Source organism: Tamandua tetradactyla, chromosome X (assembly GCF_023851605.1).
Source record: "Tamandua tetradactyla isolate mTamTet1 chromosome X, mTamTet1.pri, whole genome shotgun sequence".
Taxonomy (NCBI): Eukaryota; Metazoa; Chordata; class Mammalia; order Pilosa; family Myrmecophagidae; genus Tamandua; species Tamandua tetradactyla.
Window position 1 is genome coordinate 107967181 of NC_135353.1, and position 5629 is coordinate 107972809.

Below are 5629 nucleotides of genomic sequence, written 5' to 3' on the forward strand. Positions count from 1 at the left end.
TGCCAATATATCCCCAAGGGCTTCTGTACCTATAATCAGACCACATGCTCAATCTGTGACCCTGAGAAAGACCATCACTACGTCTGCCACAACCCTAACAAGCCTCAGCATGAAACTGTGTAGCATTAAAATTCAGAGAAGGGGGAAATGAAATAATAGTGAGCAGAATCACTGCTCCAAAAACCCAACAAGCAGTGTCTCTTCTCTTTAACATTTCTATTGCTTGTCCTGCCATTGACCTGGCTACACACTGTGTGTTACAAGAAATAGGGGGCCTCTGAGGTACCCTCCTACAAAAAGGACTAAGTACCACCAGTTTCTGTGTGTTTTACCAAATGGAAAACCCCTGAGAAACCCCCCCTACAAATAACACCAAGTACCCCCAGTTGCAGGACAGGGCATCGCAATCTTGTCATTTTAAATATTCATAATACCCAGTGAATAAAAGAAGTCCAGGTGCTCTTCAGAGTAAAGTGGTTCCCTAAAGCCATCACTGGCCCCACCCTTTATATAAAAAGAACCATGAATACTTACAATCAAGAAAAATTCAAGATATCCCATTCCTTCTATAAGGAAATGCAAGAAAAACACCCAGCCATTCCCATGAGTACTCAAAATCTGTTCTTTCAACTAGCAGAACAGGTAGCCTCCTCCCTAAGTGTATCCTCCTTTTATGTCTGTGGAGGAACAAATATGGGGGACCAATGGCCATGGGAAGCAAGAGAACTAATGCCAGCAGAAAAAGTAAATGTAACTGCCTCCTGGCCTGGACCCAGCAGATGGGACCTGACAACTTCCATATTTGAAAAAAAACTGCATAACTAGATGGGGAAGCAACTTCCCGGTTCCAGTTGGGAACCTTGTTTGTCTAGAGCAACAGCATTATAATCAGAATAAAAATGCCACCTTATGGTGGGGTGTGGTAGTTAGGTTCAGGTGTCAGCTTGGCCAGGTGAAGGTGCCTGGTTCTGTTGCTGTGGATATGAGCCTCACCTGTTGCTCATTATATCTGCAGTCGGATAGGAGGCATGCCTGCTTCAATGAACAATGTTTGATTTAGCTGGCTGGTGCTTAAATGAGAGAGCTCAACATAGCACAGCCCAAGCAGCTCAGCATACCTCATCTCAGCACTCACAGCTCAGCCCAGGCCTTTGGAGATGCAGAAAGAAATCACCCTGGGGAAAGTTGTTGGAACCCAGAGGCCTGGAGAGAAGGCCAGCAGAGATCACCCTGTGCCTTTCCACATAAGAAAGAACCTCAGTTGAAAGTTAGCTGCCTTTCTTCTGAAGAACTAATGAAATAAATCCCCTTTTATTAAAAGCCAATCTGTCTTTGGTGTGTTGCATTCTGGCAGCTAGCAAACTGCAACATGGGGATTAGATGAAAATGACACAGCTCCCAACCCATCACCATTAGCCTCATTCCCCTCTTTAAAAGGTTTCTGGAGAGATATTTTAGCCTCAGGGATTTGGAAAGCCCCCAAGGGGTTGTACTGGATCTGTGGCAGGACAGCCTATTCTGAATTACCTGCAGGGTGGGCAGGAGGCTGTGTGTTAGGAACTATCCACCCTTCATTCTTCCTGATCCTCCTAAAGCAAGGGGAACTACTAGGATACCCAGTCTATGAACCAGAAAATAACCAGGTTCAAAAAGGAGGCAGACAAATAGGGAACTGGAAAGACAATGAGTGGTCCCCTGGGAGCATCATCCAGTATTATGGCATGGCAACATAGACAGAAGACAGATCATGGGGATATCAGACCCCAATTTATATGTTAAACTGCACCATTCAGCTCCAGGCAGTAGTAGGACTAATCACAGATGAAAGTGCCCATACTTTAAATCTTTTGGCACAGCAACAAACCAAATTTAGAACAGCCATCTATCAAAACCGATTGGCTTTTGACTACCTGTTAGCAAAGAAAGGAGGAGTATGTGGAAAATTCAACCTTTTCAACTGCTGCCTGCAGTTAGATGACCAAGGAAAGGTAATAGAGGAAATCACCAATTACATGAGAACCCTAGCCCATGTTCTGGCTCAGACCTGGAATGACTGGGACCCCAAAAACTTGTTCAGGTGGTGGTTCTCAAACTTTGGAGGGCTCAAAACTCTGATTGAAAGTGTTTTAGTGCACTTAGTATATGTCTTATCCTCTCCTGCCTCCTGCCTTGCTTACTGAAAAATGTAAGTCAAACTATAGAAGCCTAGTACACAGAAAAACTGCCTTCCACCTACTTCATTTAAGAGACCTGCACTCCTCAAACTATCACAAATATGAATTAGTCCCCACAAGCAAGAATGGTGCTGCATCTATGGAATTAATATGATGAATAATATCATCAAAAGGGGGGGGGGACGAGGTAGTTCATAAAAGTGGCCCCAGTATTATTGCTGTATTTCCTTATTAAAATGGCTTTATGAATTTGTGCACTCTGAAGAATGTGTAAAAATCATTCTTTCTGAAAGAGGTAGTGAAACAAAATATCTGCTGTGCCTTCCATGCATGCCAAGGCCCACCTGCATTCCAGACAAAAGAAATTAGCTACCAGAACTTATAGCACCATCCCTGCCCATCCCCATGGTCACTCCCACCCTGCTTGCTTTCCTATATAATCTGGAGACAAAGAATATTTGAGACTCAGACTTTGGACAGAAGTCCTCTGAGTCTGCCATGTCAATAAAAAGCTTGTTCACTTCTTAGAGGCTCTGGTGCTTTTTTGTGTGGTGTTCAGAGATTTCCCTACTTCATTCTGACTAGTGGACTACAGTAACATTTTGGATCTCCTGGAATTAACGTCAGTTTCAAGGCAGAGTCTAATAATCCCCCAAATGTCAGATCATTCACTTTTCTCCAATGCACAGTCACCCTAATAAAAGGCCATAAATTCCTTTGGGGGAGGCTGGGAGGAAGATTAATAGTACAGTTTTTGGCAATGTAGAAGTGTCCTTTCCCAAGGGGATGTGACCTTTCCTTCATTCATGGGTTTGGGTCTGTAAATTGTCTCAAATATGGGAATTGATCTAGGGTCTGTGATTCTCTGTATTTTTTATTCAACTTAGACTTTTTTTTCACTTGATCCAGAAATCTGCTTGTAGAGATGAAGTAAAAATTTAGAAGACTGCCCATCTATGTCATTTCTAGGTACCCCATGGTCAACTAGCCAATGCCATTGTTCTCTGTGAATCAAACTATTTTTTTATTCTGTACATTATGAAGCCATGGTCACCTATTTTTTTCTTTTTTGAAAAGGTGCTCAGCGTCATTAGTGGGTAGGGAAATGTAAATCAAAACTACAAGATTCTAACTCATACCCACAAGAATAGGTATTATTTTAAAAAGAAATAGAATATAAGTACGAGCAAGGATGCAGAAAAGTAGGAACCCTAGTATGTTGATGATGGGAATGTAAAATGGTACAGTCTCTGTGGAAAAGTTTGTTAAATGTAGAAATACCTTATAACCTGGCATTCCCTCTTCTGGGTTTTTAACCAGAATTGAAAACACGGACTCAAAGAGACATTTGCACATTAATGTTCACAGCAGCATTATTCACAGTAGCCAAAAGGGAAAACCAATGCAAATGTCCATCAGATGAATGAATAAACAAAATATGGCATATACATACAATGGGATACTATTCAGCCTTGAAGAGGAATGAAGTTCGATATATGCTGCTACATAGATGAACCTTGAAAATATGTTGAATTAAATAAGTTAGACAAAAGGACAATATATGAGTCCACTTATGAAATAGTTACAATTTGTAAATTCATAGAGATAAAGTAGTTACAGGTTGGGAGAGGGGAGAATGAGATAGGAGTTAATACATAATGGGTCCAGGGTGATCACCTTGTTTTTGGCTATTAAGTGATGCCACTTGGTTCCTGCTAACCAAGGATCAGATTATCCCCATTGTGTTCAGTGGCAGCAATTCCTAGAGTAATAGCTGACCTGTAGAAAAGAACTTGGAATGATGGTGATTCTCTCACAAATTTATTCCTCACAGTGCTGGTGAAAGATGTCTCCTCTAGACACTCCCAGAATGGTGAGCAGGTCATATATGACAAATCCACTTTAACATTTCCATCACTATATGCCCTAAGATCCCCTCATCTACATACTACAAGGACAGTTCTGGCTAATTTCAACTGCAGGTAATATAGACCATCTTTTTGTCTGTGCTTCAATTAACATGAACAAATTGTTAGGGCCTTTTATGTCTCTCAAACTACAATGATGAACCCAGAATTTCTGTTTAGTGGGCCCATATCAGTAAATTCAGCATAATACAACTTTGTTCCTTCAACAATTATTCTACACCTTTAATATTAATTCCAACACATATTCCCTTGATTTATGTCCATATAACCTGGAGAATACATGCAATTCTTTTGCACTTTCCTTTGGGTCAAACTTTGCAACATACGTTTGGGGCCTGTTGGGTCTTCAGTCTGTGATAGGTTTGGGGAAATGAGGGGTGGGGTGGGTGGTTCATGGGAGGAATTAGCAGTGTCTTGCAAGCCAACCACCTCAGGGCATTCCATTACAGTTTCATCTCGTGAAACAGGATTAATCTCTTCAGACTAAGGTCTGAGGGCTGTTTCCTCAGGGGAGGCAGCTACAGGATTTTCAGGCACAGTGGGGTGAATCTCTTCATGTGCAGTGGGATGGCTGATTCCACAAGGCAGACCACTACAGTTTTACCTGGCAAAGAAGAGTCAACAGAACCTAGGGTTTCAATGTACCTACCATCATCATTATCAACCCATATATCTCCATTCCAGTTTTTGGGATCTCATTCTTCCCCATCAATACCTTCACTTTAAAGGTAGACACCATGCAAGGTTAGGAATTCAATTTATCTGTAACCAGCCATTCTCATAATGAAACTCTGGGTCTGTTTTTCAGAAATCCCAAGTCTGTGGCTATAAGAAATAATAGTTTCTTTCAGAGCACACAGACAATTTCACATTCTTCATGCAGTGCTTAAGCTGGGAATTTAACACTTTGAGCTCATCCCCTTATCAACTGTATCCAGCATATTTAGGAACAAGCAGCCAAAAGCATTACACTTTTTAACTCCACAAAACTGTTAACCAGAGCCTTGTCTCACAAGCACTTGAAAGCAGAATCCAATGGTGATATTTTGTAAATCTCTATGGCCAATTCATGCCATGGACTACTAGTGCCTCTTCATAACAAGAAATAGAGTCATTAGTGGCTATTAATCTAGTTAGATTAGAGAACCACTTCCCAAAGCCCCAGAACCAACTTAGAAAAATCAACCTTAAGATTCTGTTTCTCAGGAATCATTCAGTATCAAAATCTGTATTAAGGTTCTCCAGGGAAACAGGACTGACAGGATATAAATGTGTGTATGCAAATATTATGAAACTTATAGAAATTGGCTCACATGCCTGTGGGGATTGGCAAGTCTGAATTCCAAAAGGCTGGCCACAATTTAGGAACTCTGATGAAGGTTCCAATGAATTCTACAGGAGAAGGTGGATGGCTGAAGTAGAGATAGAAATTTTCTTTCTAAGTTCTGAAATTATTTGTTTTCCCTTTAAAGCCTCAAACTGATCGAATGAGGCTTCCCTCATTGCTGATGGCAATCTGCTTTGTTG